General features: G+C 42.0%; 1 protein-coding gene across 8 annotated transcripts in view; it reads right to left on the bottom strand.

The window, feature by feature from the left end:
• DACH2 (dachshund family transcription factor 2) overlaps window positions 1–13,899 on the bottom strand; it is a 305,580-nt gene that overhangs the window by 106,600 nt on the left and 185,081 nt on the right. The gene's annotated exons all lie outside the window — the stretch shown is intronic.

The raw sequence follows: 13,899 nt of genomic DNA, 5'->3' as shown, positions 1-13,899 counted from the left end.
TATATTCATACTTAAATGTATTTTGCATTCATATTTATAGATTATGGATGATGATGGAATGTAGTACTGTTCTCTAACTAAATCCTCACCCCCCCCAAGATTAGTAATTGGTCAGATGGTACCCATCCCTCTGCATTATTCATAAAGCTTTTCTGTCAAAACTGTGAACGAGTACATTAACTAAAGAGGAGCTATGAGTAATCTAATCTTGAGGTATGCAATTAATTAATTAAAATTGAATGGCAAGCCACACCGCCTGCACTGCAGTCCCTCATATCAAAACAAAACATTTAATTAAATTATCAAACTATTTGTAACTGGAAACATTCAAAAGGGGGAGAAAACACACAAAATCACTAAGGCTCTGGCGCCGCTATGATTTCAAGTCCAAATTGTGCCTGGTTTCTGGGTGCTCTACCAGTTGTATGCAATATCCACATTCAAACCTGCTGTGGGTCAAGTGAGACATTCAGAAAGCAAGAACAATGAAACATCTGGTGGTATGAAATGTTAATGCACAATGCCATATTGAAAATAGGAGGGGGGGAGCCATGTTGCAGTCTCTGGGTCCCATACCCCTCAGAGATGAGAGCAGCTGCTCCTGGCTTCCTTCAGAAGCAGGCTGGAGTGAACTGTCCTCCCTCCAGATCAGAGAAATCTTGCTCGTTGTGGGGTGAAGGAACCCATCTATAATTCTGCACTAGTTACTGCATGCTTTCCTCAAGAGGCAGATTGTGCCTTCCTCAGGACCAGGCAAGAAGAAGAAGAAGAAGAAGAAAAGGAAGAAGAGTTTGGATTTGATATCCTGCTTTATCACTACCCACAGGAGTCTCAAAACGGCTAACATTCTCCTTTTCCTTCCTCCCCCACAACAAACACTCTGTGAGGTGAGTGGGGCTGAGAGACTTCAAAGAAGTGTGACTAGCCCAAGGTCACCCAGCAGCTGCATGTGGAGGAGCGGGGAAGCGAACCTGGTTCACCAGATTACGAGTCTACCGCTCTTAACCACTACACCACACTGAAGGCAGATGCTACCTCTTGAGAGAAGATAGACTGTCACTGGGAGCCAGGGGAGCCAGCACAGGTCTGAAGGTGGAGGCAACTTCCTGAGCAGAGGTGGGGAACCATAGTCCTGAGGACCTTTCTACCTGGGTCTAGGCACCTTCCCCAAGGCCACACTCCTGCTCCTGATGTCTTACCATTCACTGGCCTTACTTTGTATTTTCCTTGAGTGTTTTCGCCTGGCTCAAAATTTCTCCCTTAATTCTGATAAAGCTTCTTGCCTGGATGGAGGTGTGTGGGTGTGTATAGAAACTAATGGACAAAGGTGAAATTTACCCTCTCACTGCACACACATAGATTCATAGAACTGTAGAGTTGGAAGGGACCACAGGGTCATTTAGTCCAACCCCCTGCAATGCAGGAACCTTTTGCACAACATGGAGCTCGAAGCCACAACCCTAGATCAAGAGTCTCATGCTCTTCTGACAGCTATCCCTCTTTCAATCAAGCAAAATCCAGGTTAATCCTTCAGTCTTTCAAATGCTCAGCCTAGCACTAGTGAGGAGACTGTATGGGGTGGGTGTCTTCTTTTTTAATGCTTCTCTATGAAAATATTTTGATACAAACTTTGATGTTCCAATTCCATCCTGGCTGTTTTGCTTGGAGTTGTTAACTGCAATGTGGGGGCAGTATTAAAAAAAATGTTACCCACCACTTGCAGTTTTCACTGACTGCTCCCTCGTTGGTTCAACCAATTCATTCTGCTTTATGTATAAGTCCTAAAATGGCAGAGATGGTTTTAGGATCTTGGACTGAACATGCCAGGGTGGAAGTGATAGATGCCAGGCTAAGTCCAGCTAATAAGCAGCCTATGATATTGCCCCAGCACTGATCAGGAGCTGATTGGAATCTGGCCTCGCCCTTCTCAGGGGAACTTCAGTCCCAGAATCTGAAATAAACCTAGTGAAAATGTATGTGTATTACTATTTGTATGTATCTTGGCATATTATTCCACCATGTAAAATGTTAAAATCAGTAAAATAACAATATTATCAACGATGGATGAAACATAAACAAGATGCATCTGTCTCATACTCTGAAAATCTTTTTAAGTTATATGATTGAGAGGAAATGACAAAATCAGAGTTGGAAAGGAAAAGGCCGGGTTAGATTGTATTTTCCCTTGCTTTCTTTTCAGACACCCGCTTATGATGGTTGATTGATTTCATGACATTTTCCGTTCCTTTTAGAGTCTAGGCTATGGGAATGATTTGTCAGGATTGTAATACTTAATACTTTTAGTGAGCTCCACTCCAGCGACCTTTATCTTATTCTGTATAGTTGACTGCCTGACCCTTTCGGTTCTCAGGATCACAAAGATGAATGTAAAAAGGCAGAGAAAGGATTTTGGGCGATGGGGTTGAAGAGAGAGGAGGGGGAAGAAAGACTGGCTATCCAGAAAATCAGCAGAGTGTTCCATGTCCTATAATAATTGAACCTCTTTTTTAAAAGTGGCAACTGTCCTGGTAAATGCATTAACTGAAGACGAAGAATAAAAGTACTCATTGAACTTAGGTTTCTGTGGTGCTAAGGAACAAAAACTGCAAGCCCATGTACTCTCCAATTGCAGTAAACCCCACTGAACACAGTGGGGCTTACTCCCAAGTAAATATGTCACATGTGTGGTGTACTGGTTAGAGCAGGGATAGGGAACTTGTAGCTCTCTTGGTCAGGGCTGGGCAATAAATAGTTGCTGCCTGAGCTAAGGACAGGATGGCGCCCCCTTGCATCCACTGCAGGATGCAGGAACTGAACAGATCAGTGTTGGAACTGGTAATGGGACAGCATCCTTCAACTGTACCTGAGGGCAGCAGCCTAGCTGAGAAGAGGCTTCAGGCTTTGACTGTGTCACTCTGCCTGATGGTAGAGCTGGACCTGTTCCAGAACTTTGTTGGACACTAGCTCCCAGCAAGCCCAGTCAGCACAGTCAGGTATGACAGAAGTGCAACTCCAGCAGCATCTAGAGGTGTTCAAGTTGCCCATTCCTAGGTTAGAGTGCCGATAGAGCATGAAACTCTTAATCTCAGAGTTGTGTGTTTGAACCCCATGTTGAGCAAAAGATTCCTGTATGGTATGGGGTTGGACGAAAGATTATTGTGGTCCCTTCCACACACACACACACACACACACACACACACACACCTGATTATCATCTTTCATAGCAACCACTCTATTGGGAAACATAATGCCATATATGGGAAACAAAAGAGGTTTAAAGACACTCTCAAGGCAAATCTTAAAAAAAAAAGTAGTATAAACACCGACAACTGGGAATCACTGGCCTGTGAGTGCTCCAATTGGAGAACAGCCTTTACCAAGGCATCATGGACTTTGAAGAAGGACAAAAAGGAGAAATGAGCTAAGAAGAAGGGACATTTGGCAAATCCTCACCGTGATCAACTCCCTCTGGCAACCTATGTTCCCATTGTGAAAGGATGTGCGGATCCAGAATTGCCCTCCACAGTCACTTAGGAACTCACTGTTAAAACCGTGTTGATGGAAAACAATCTTACTTTGCTATGAGTGATCGCCAAAGAAGAAAGAACAATATAGACCTATATATAGCAGCTAGACCTAGAAGCTTCCCTTCTTGGCTTTGTTTCCACTATAGATGATGAATGTATGACTCTATCATCGTTAATAAATGACACAGTTCTGAAGTGATAGGCTAAGGCAGGGACAGGGAACATCAGGCCCAGGGGTCAGATGTGACCCTCCAGGCCTCCTTATATGGTCCTCTGCAGGCTGTGCCCTCTCTAGCCATTGCCAAACCTGGAGACCCAGCACCTAGTACACTAAGAACTATTTACGCTAAGAACTATTTACAGAAAGCATGCTACAGAAAGCATAATACTTTAAAGGTGTAAATAAAAAGTGATCATTTTAACATTATTGGGGAGGATCAAAGAGCTGGTAGTGGCTGTCTTTCTACTGGTACTGAAACCTGACTACAAGTCTCATAATTTAGGAGTAAATGAACCTTTTCCCTGATTAAACACCTGTCAACTTTGACTGATGAAGAGGAAACCACATTAGAAGCAACTAAGCTACCTGTTATCAAATTACAAAGCATTTTTTTTTTTAATCAAAGGACTAAAACAGGCCATAGATCGACCAGCTAACAGGTTTCCAGTGACCTAAGGGGGATTTTCTTGTTCCAGTTAACAGCCTCTGAAGAATGCTTCCTTTTGATTCTTGTCTAAGACACAAAAATGATTGTCCCATTTAACCAGTGTTCTGTCGCATACACCAGAGAATCCTATTTACTTAGATGCTGGTGGAACATTAAAAACACAATAGTGTGATTGTCTTTGGAAGAAAATTTTTCAAGATTGACTTTCCCCCCTTCTTTTTTTGAAAAAGAAGGGGGGAGATCAAAAAGCTAACTTTAATAGATGTTTGACTAAGGTCAGACTCCTAGGAAATGGAACACTGAAGATGAAAGCGAACAAATAGATTTGGCTTTTGATCTCGGCCAAATCCATTTGGCATTGTTTAGCTTTTCTATAATGCTTCAATTCTGGAGTGATATCATGGCCGAAATGAACTGCCTTCTATTTGAAGTTTCTTTTTTAATAGCTTTTGTAAAACTTTAACATGTACCACAGAAGAAGTTTAGGAAACAAAACAAAACAAAAGCTTTCTAAGAATTTGGCTACAAGGTGTTCACACCCACCACACACCTGGTGGTTACTCTTATATAATACAGTAGCACTACTTTGTGTTTTCAGCAGAGTGGTTAAGGGTGCAATCTGAAAAGCACAAGTTCCATCAAATTAAGTGAGAGTTCATTTTACAAAAGTCCTTAGCTCAAATTTCACCTTTGTCAATGTTTCACTGGACAACCTAAATTAATGTTCCAGGTTAGTGAAAAGTAACAAGGGTGTTGGTCTAGGAATGGGGTAACCCAAGCTGCAATCCACATTTAGCAGTGAAGCTCATTAGGTGAGTTGTGCCAGTAACTATATTATCAGTTTAACCTGCTTCATAGAGTTCTCATAAGATTAAATGAAGTGGGGAGGCGGGGGAGTGAGAAACATGTAAACCTCTTACATTCCCTGGAGAAGTGGGATGTAAGTCCAAAAATGCTACAACCTCTCAACTGCAGTCATCTCCCCCAATTTGTAGCATAAGGACAATAATATTTACCTCCTGCATACAACAGTTATAATAATGACTGAGATAACATATGTAAGGTGTTCTGAACACTTCAAAAATACCAAGTATTGATGTTATGAGATGAGCCGGCATTTTGAGCTGCCAACCATGGTAATGTGCAGTTTCTCAATGGACAGCCCCAAGTCAACTCATCAACCATCTTCAACCAACCTGCCCTCCCTCCCTCTCCCATTGACTTAACACCTATATCTGCTTTTCATTCTATCTGCATCATCCCAGCAACCATCCCAATATTCATGAACTTTAGTGAGTGGCAGCTGCTACCCTTTGGAACTCTCTCCTGTAAATATCAGAAAGACACAATCTCCATTGTCTTTCATTCTTTTTCAACAAGCATTTGAAGGGGAATTATTATTTTTTTAAATTGAATTGGACTTGAAATGGTTTTTACATATGAAATTGTTTTAATTGCTTTTTATGTGAAATGTTTTCCTTGTTAAATTGTTTTCAGATGTTTCATAAAAAGGGATTAGGTGTTGCGATAAACAAATGAGCAAATGAACAAATAAATACCCTGATGGTTATGTGTTTTCTGAAATTTAAGTTAAGAGTTTGCATTCCAGCCAATTTACTCAAATGTTTGCAAGCCGTCTTGAAACTGTGTTGGTTGGGATTCTGCTTTGGTGGCAACCTGCAAAGCACAGACCATCACATTATGTTGGCTTAGACGTTACCACAAAACATGGTTTGGCATTAATGTCTGAATCATATCATTGTATTTTAAAAGCTACAAGGTTCTTGGTTGTATTTGATACAGAAGTCTAACACAACTCTGAAACAGAGCTTAGCAGTGTTAAAAGTAGAAACAAAATACGCACAGTTCCCACTTTCCAAATACAATGTGTTCCCAGGAAATTGTTCATTAGGTGAGCATTTGCATAACAAGCTGGCGATTTCCATTATTTCCTGTGGGAACATTTCTAATCTGTGATCTCTCCCCCCCCCACCATGGTTTCCTCCTAAAATGGCTGCAGTCAACCAGCAAAAGAGAGACCGGGGGAAAACTGGTTTGTTCAACCTCTCTTGCCCCCTGATTTGTCAGATATCCCTCCCCCTCCCTGCTTTCTGCCTGAAATGGCTGCTGTTAGCCAGCAAAGCACAAAGAAGTGTGCAAACTCCAGCTGTTTGGATATCTGGATCTGCCATTCAGGTAGTGAGGTTTGGGAATAATTCCTTGTGTTTGGATAACCAAGGTTTTGGATAACAAAGATTCCAAGAGCGGAATCTGTGTACACTACAGGCAACCCCCCGAGTTGTGCATGGGTTGCGTATCTGTCTCCTGGGTGCATAAGCCCACCCGCCCGCCCCACCTGTATTCTGCCCTCCTCTAGGTCCAAAGCAACCCATGCATTGGCAGTTGCACATTGTTTGAATGCGTGCAAAATGGTCACAGCCTGTACTTCACTAGCATTTTATTTTATTTTATTTAAAAAATATTTGTTGAGTTTTTCCACCTTTATACATTAAAAAATCAAAAAAACAAAAAACAAAAAAGTTAAAAACAGATAAAGTTTACAATCCTTATTTTCAATAACATATTTCCCTGACTTCCCCACACCTCCCCTTCTTATATTCCAATTCAAATTGTTAATTCAACAAGTTCTTATCCCCAATTTTTGACCTTTTTATATTTAATTCATTTTAGAAAAACCAATTTTAACTTATAAACATCAGTATTTATACATCAGTGCTCATTCTTAAAACTTTTTTCTAAAGTCGACCCAAATTCCCTTCCACAAATTCCCCAATTTTCATACTAATAACAAAACAAAATTTAAAAAAACAGATTATAATTATGCACCCTTTGGATTCCCAAACCCCACCCCCCCTTTCCCGGTTTCAATCCCCGACAAATGTCCATCAGTCTTAGTCTACTATCAGCCTGGAGACCTCACGTCCGAGGCTCTTAATTCTCTCTCAATTCCTCTCTGCCGGTTTTTTTGGTAGTCCTTAATATTAAACACCAGATCTCGGAGAAGCTCTGTCCCGATAGGGTCCATATTTCTTCCAGCCAGACCTCCATACTTAAAAGTGGAGCCCGAATCTTGTTTCTTAATCCTTTTAAGTCCAAATGTCCCAAAAGCTCCAACTTTCACCTTAATCAAATTTGTAATCCATAGGTCTTCAGATCTCCACATAAGGAGATCTCTCCATTCTTCAATCTTCAATTCAAAACAGATTTTCATCATCCAGTACTTATTTTCCTTTGTAGCCATCATGTCAGGCCTCTGGCTCTCCTTTGTCATCTGCAACATTACATCTCCTCCTTCCTTTTCCTCAGAAACAACATATATCTCTTTCTCCACACTCTCAAATCTTTCAAGTTTCTCTTCTTGTCCAGCTGCATGAACTTCATGAGTCAAGTCCTTATCAAATTCAATGAATTTGTTTACTGTTAAGTCCAGAGTTGCAACATTTGTAGCCAAAACATCAATTTGGCATTGTAACTTTCCCAAGAGAAGAAACACTCTGTCCAATTTAGCTTGAATTTTTCCTCCTTCAGCCATTCTTGTAATGTCCCAAAATCCCCTCTAGAGGGATTTTGGTTACTTTATCTTCCTTCCAGTTCAAATCCAAAAATCAAGTTAGTTTGTATCAGTTCTTCCTTGTTTTCAACAAAATATAACCAAATTGTAGCAAATATATCCAGCAGAGACAACAGAAACAAAGTTCTCTTTTTCCTTCTTGACAGCTAATTTGACAGCTGTCAAACTCTTTTATATCTCCTCAACAGGCTCTCTCGCGGATCACTCCCGGGTCCGGGGGGGTGGCACTTCAGCTCTCAAAATTAGCTCTTATCCTCCAGTAAAATTACTTATACTGCCAAATCGTGAAATTAATGTCTTTTACCCAATAAAGAAGAAGAAATTCTCTCGACCTTAGTTAGCTAGTCCTTGCTTTAGATTATTTATAAGACGGGGAGACGGACTTCCTGTTTGCGCCTTCCCCGATCGTGCCTAATTCAAAAAAAAATTTTCTTTACAAATCCAATTTCCGTATTACTCACGGGTTGTTGCTTTTAGAGTCCAATTGTTCACAAGAAGAAGTCAGCGCTCTCCGACCATGGCATGCGGCTTCACTCCGCAGGAGAAGCAGTCAACTCTCAGCACCGCGCCGCTCACCCCGTCCCCCGTTCCAAAGCCTTTAAAAAGGCTCCTTCGCGGGTCGGGGGGGCGCAAATGGTGCCAGCCGAGTCACCAGGTTCACAGGCTTCAGCGCCTGTGATTTCTGAGGGTCCCCGCGTCGCCAAGACCCGGATCCTGCGGAGCCGATTCCCTCCGGAGCTCGGAGGGAATCCGCCATTAGCCGATGGCGCTAACCCGGAAGTCCTACTTCACTAGCATTTTAAAACACCCCACCCTCAATCCAACATGTCTGACTAGAAGTACTGGGAAGGAAATTATTTTCCCCAGTCCCCTCCAGATAGTCCCCACTTTAAAAGCTTGCTTCCTAGTTACCCATTTTATTGGGATGAAAAGAAATCCCATCATTCTAACTGCAAGGCAGAAGGTTGGGTTTTTTTAATGGCCACGTGCCACTATGTTAAATCTGACATCCAAAGTTGCTTGAGCGTATATATTTAAATTTACACCTTAAAACAATTTAAAAACAGCATCAGTAGGCGAGGAAGATAAAGCAATCCCTCCACTGTAGTTGAACTTAATTAAGCAACTGTTTCCTACACTTTTAATAATTGTTATTGATGGGATCAATAAAACAAGCAAGTTGAGGGAAACAGATGGAAAGAAAAGCTTGTTGCTATTGAGTGCATTAATCTGAACACGTTTAAAGATGGTGCAAACATGCTGCAATTCGTAACTTGGGGAGGGGGACACACAGGCAGTGGGGAAAGTCTGTTGTGTCTCCTTACGCAAGATTTGATGAAATGGACAGGACTGAGTCCTGCGAGAGGACTGTGCAAACTGCTGTGGGGGCCAGTTGTGCCTCTTCAGACTGCAGGTGGGAAAGAAGTGCAAGTTACTGGCACAGAACAGAACTTTGCACACAAAAGATTCCAGATTCAATGTTTGGCACTGTGGTGTAGGGCTGGGGAAGACACTGAAAATTCAGCAAAGCTGAAGGGGTAGTCAACCTTTTTATACCTACTGCCCACTAATGCATCTTTCTTGATGGCAAAATTTTCTTACCGCCCATCAGTGCTCGATGGAAGGAGGATTCCGCTTGTGCCGTGGAACCCCCTACTGCCTACCTAGAATCCTGAACCAGGTTGACATCCAGAGACCAGGTTGACAACCCCTGATTTAGACAATTCTGGGCCAGATGGAGCAATGGCCCAAATCGGTTATCAGCAGCTTCCTGTGTCTTGATGTGCAATGCCTCTCTATACAAAGCAAATACCTGCCCACAGAAATCTAGCACACTAGAGGAAGGACTAGGCTATGACCCTACTCCAAAACTCTCAAGTTTTTGTTGTTGGTTTTTTTTACAATCAGTGTATAAATTATGAAATAAATAAATAAATCTTCTCAGCATGTGATGGTTACTTGTATATGAGAGAGACTTTACCTTTAGTCTCAAGTGGTAATATGAAAGCAAATATTTACTGCCTTACTGAGAACAAGGACAGAGTTTTGACCACAGCTAAGATTAAGAATGTAAGAAGGACCTTGCTGGATCAGGCCAAAGGTCAGCGACGCGGACTTATAAAAAATATTGGGGGGGCCCGGGAAAGCTCATGAATAATAAATAAGCTCATGAATATGCAAATAAAGTGGCGCCGCCTCCTCGTGAGCGAATAGGGGAGAGCGTGCTGCGCCTATTAATCAGCTCCAAAGGAAATTGGGTGGAGCTTTTGCTCGGGAGGGAGGGCAGGAGGCATGCAGCCCGCCCCCCCTGTGCATTTTGGGCTGGGGGAGGGGCGGCGATGGCGCTCTGCTGGAGGGGCGCCGGAGATTATTGGGGGGGCGGAGCCCCCCCAAACGAATTTTTGAGGGGGCTCGGGCCCCCTCAAGCCCCATGGAGTCGGCGCCTATGCCAAAGGTCCATGTAGTCCTGCATTCTGCTCTCACAGTGGCCAACCAGATGTTGATAGGAAGTGTACATGAGCACAACAGCATTTCCCCCAATTGTTATTATTGGTATTCAGAGGCATCCTTCCTCCTCAAAGCCTGCTGTTTACTGGTGAAAACTGAAAGATATACGGAGGGGGGAGGATAGCTGGACACTCAATATGTCACCACCACTCACAGATACTTTCTGATCAGATTCCAGACTGGTTGATGATTAGCATGAAACTTATTTTATTTATTCCACAAAATTTATGCACCACTTGATTGTAAAAAACCTCAAAGTGGTTTACAAAAATATTAAAAAAATGAATCTACATTGGAGTTCAAGGGCCTTATAATTAGGAGTTTTTTGCAGCTGGAACTCGCCAGAACTCTGTTCCGGCACCTCTCAGGTGGTTGCCATTGCCATAAGAGAACAATGGAGGCATTCATGGTGAGTTCCAGCACCTGTTTTTCTAGAAAAATAGCACTGCTTATAAAGTTGGTTCAAGTTCCTATTCATGCATGAAGATGCTGTTTGTTGCAAACAGTAGGTTGGGGGGGTAATTATTAGTGGAGGCAAACATTAGAGGACTTTGACCCATGCCACAGTTCTTTGCAGATCATACCTTCCCAGCTACAATTTCTTTCTTTTTTAATTTAAACAATAAGAGTAGCATGAATGATAATGCATAAAACATATTCCAAGTATAAGTGTGGCTGAAATAGGTCACTGCCCATAGCTTTCCTGAGAAGTTATTCTTAAAATGCAACCAGATCTCCTCTTTCTCAACACAGATAGAAACTTCACTTCCTTAGGCTGCCTGCTTCAAACATGAAAGGCGATACTTATTCAAAGGAGCTGAAGTATGCCAACTGTAGACTAATTTGAAGAGAGGTCATCTTTGGTGAGTAACTTGCTAAAAAACATTTTGTCCATTCAGCAGCATCTTGGAGGGAGAAAAACTGGAGCTGGTTACATTATTTAAGGCTTCTGCACCAGACCACAAAGGCTTTGTCTGCTTTCTCAACTGGGACAAAAGTGTTGTTTTTAACCTGTCTTCTCTTACCCAGTTCTCCGGCAGGTGTGTCATTCCCTTCTGGTGCCCCTTGGAAGTGATAGGGTAGAAGGCAGGGAAGCCAGCAACAGGTGGTGCCAGAGCCAGTGACAGGTGCAGCCAACTAATTATTGTTTTGCCACATCTAAGACTAAGGAAGTGTATGCTGCTCAGACAGTGTCACCCCTGAACTGGGTGTAAGAAAGAAGACAGGCAAGTGGGGCCTGGCTGTGGGCATCAAGAGGTTGGTAGGGAAGTACCCCATTCACCACAACAGTTAATACTTCTTCTGCCAATGCTAGCTAGGTAGTTTGGAAGGCAGACCATCTTTCAGAATAAGGAGTACATTCACAAGATATCTTAATCCATGAAGGGAATAACACATTTCTCACTTGCCCAAAAAGTTCGTGCAAATTTGCCCCTGGGCTCAAGCAACCTATAGGTTTATCAATATTTCCTTCTGCATCTGGGGCAGAAAACCTGCGACCCTTGAGATATTGCTGGACTACAACTCCCATCATCCCTGACTATTGGTTGTGCTGGCTGGGTCTGATGGGAGTCCAGTAACATCTGGAGGTTCACAGGTTTCTCCCCACCCCACCCCGGTTCTACATAGTGACAACTACAGGGATTGCAGAAATCTCATTTTTCTCCCCTTCATCTTTAACGTCTGCATGGATACAGACACATAATTATGCAAGATGGAAGGGTGAGCTCAGCATTTCCCCTTCTAACATATATGAAAATGATATGGAAATAAGCAAAATAATGTTTTATGAATTAGGTTATTAGTATGAAAATCGAAGGGCATTCCCCATCTGCTGGAACAGGCCATGTGACTGATTTATGCCATGCAGGCTGAATTATTGATACAGATGCTTATATATTATATTTTATATGGGGTATCATGGGATGAGACCATCTGGCACAGAGACATTAATGAGAGCACCTTTGCCTAAATAAACACTAACAATGAGATACCAAAAGCGATCACGCCGAGGTGCGTTTTGTTGTTGTATGTGTGCCCTTCTATGGAACTTTTCCAAGCAAAAAAAGAAAAAGATGAACAAAGCCACCTGCAAAGCAGCTTGACTGTTTTCCTGACAGCAAAGGGCTCAGACTGCATAAGTGTCTTCATAAGACACAGATTGACTCAAACCATTGGTACATCTAGGCTAGTACTGTCAGCACTGACTGGCAGTGGCTCGCCCGAGTTTCAGACACCTCCAAGGAATGCCAAGTGCATTTTAGCATTTCAATTTATCTATCTGCCATTTATTGTATTTATGGACTTTATAGACTCTATTTTAAGTTGCTTCAAGACTCTTTCTGCCATAAGGAGCAACACATATTAATTGGAATAGAAAACGTCAACGAGATGCGGGTTGTGGTTGAAAGCATGTGTTCCTGAAAGTTAGGCTGCGGACATGCCATAAATTTAAATCACAGACCCCCAATTAATCATGGGAACTGTACTTTGTTAAGGGTGCTGGGATCTGTAGCTGGGGGGGGGGCGGGGCGACAACTACAATTCCCTGGGTTTCTGGGATGTGGGTGTTCTTTAAATGTATGGTGTGTATGCAACTCCTCTCTTCTTCAAGAAGGCCTGCGGTAAACTAAGTCTGAAATGCTTTTTTCCCTGATGAAGGCGAAAGTGGTGGGCTAAGGATGGGTTGGCTGTAGTTCAAAGTCCTCCAGCTGCCAACCACCACAATAGGATCTTTTGTTTAATCTGAGAAAATCTCAGAATGCAAAAGAAGGTTATCAAGCCTAACTTACAACACTTCCCCCACAAAGGATCTCCTGCAAACCAGTGCATGACACATTATTTTTGCACAACTGATTCCGATGGCAGAAATGCCACCAGAAGGTTATAGGAAGAGAAGACTGGTAGAAAGGGTTGCTGATTCCAAAGGAAACAAATAGTTAAGAAAAAATGCCAAGTCAGCAGAGGGAGAAAGTCTTGAGAATGGCCAGTCATCGCTAGTTTCACATGGAATATTTTTATTCTTAGCGTCAGCTAACAATGGCTGCAATCAGACAGCATTTTATTTGGTTTTTGAAATATTTCCTTACCTATTCATTTTTTTCATATTATGTTATCTTTCACATGACGTAAAAACCACTTCTGGAAATCTAATGGAATGTAGCAGACATTCAGCATGCATTTCTATGTTATTGGGGGGCGGGGATTTACAACATTCTTAACCTGAAAAATCACAGGAGTTTTGTGCTGTAATTGCATTAGATTAAATTTGGGGCAGTATCAAAGAATGCAGTACTTTCCTGCCATTTAAAATTCAGTGTGACGTGGTGGTATATTTACTGAAAAGCAACAGTTCCATAATGCAACAGCTAATGCGGTGTCAAAGGAACAATAGAAATTAGGACATAAGCTATAGAGTTATAACCAGTAAAACTAGTACAATCTACCCCGTGTCTCAATGCAGCCCATGTTTCTTTTCTCCCCATTTATATTTGCAAAACTAAAATTTATAATAATAACAACTCAATCACTTTTAAACATGGGCACATACCCTAGGTTATAGTAAAAACACAGAATAATGTAAAGTCAGGCTGCACATTTTAGA

Source organism: Podarcis raffonei, chromosome Z (genome assembly GCF_027172205.1).
Source record: "Podarcis raffonei isolate rPodRaf1 chromosome Z, rPodRaf1.pri, whole genome shotgun sequence".
NCBI classification, from domain to species: Eukaryota; Metazoa; Chordata; class Lepidosauria; order Squamata; family Lacertidae; genus Podarcis; species Podarcis raffonei.
Note: the sequence above shows the minus strand (reverse complement) of the source record. Positions and strands in the feature narration are given on the sequence as shown.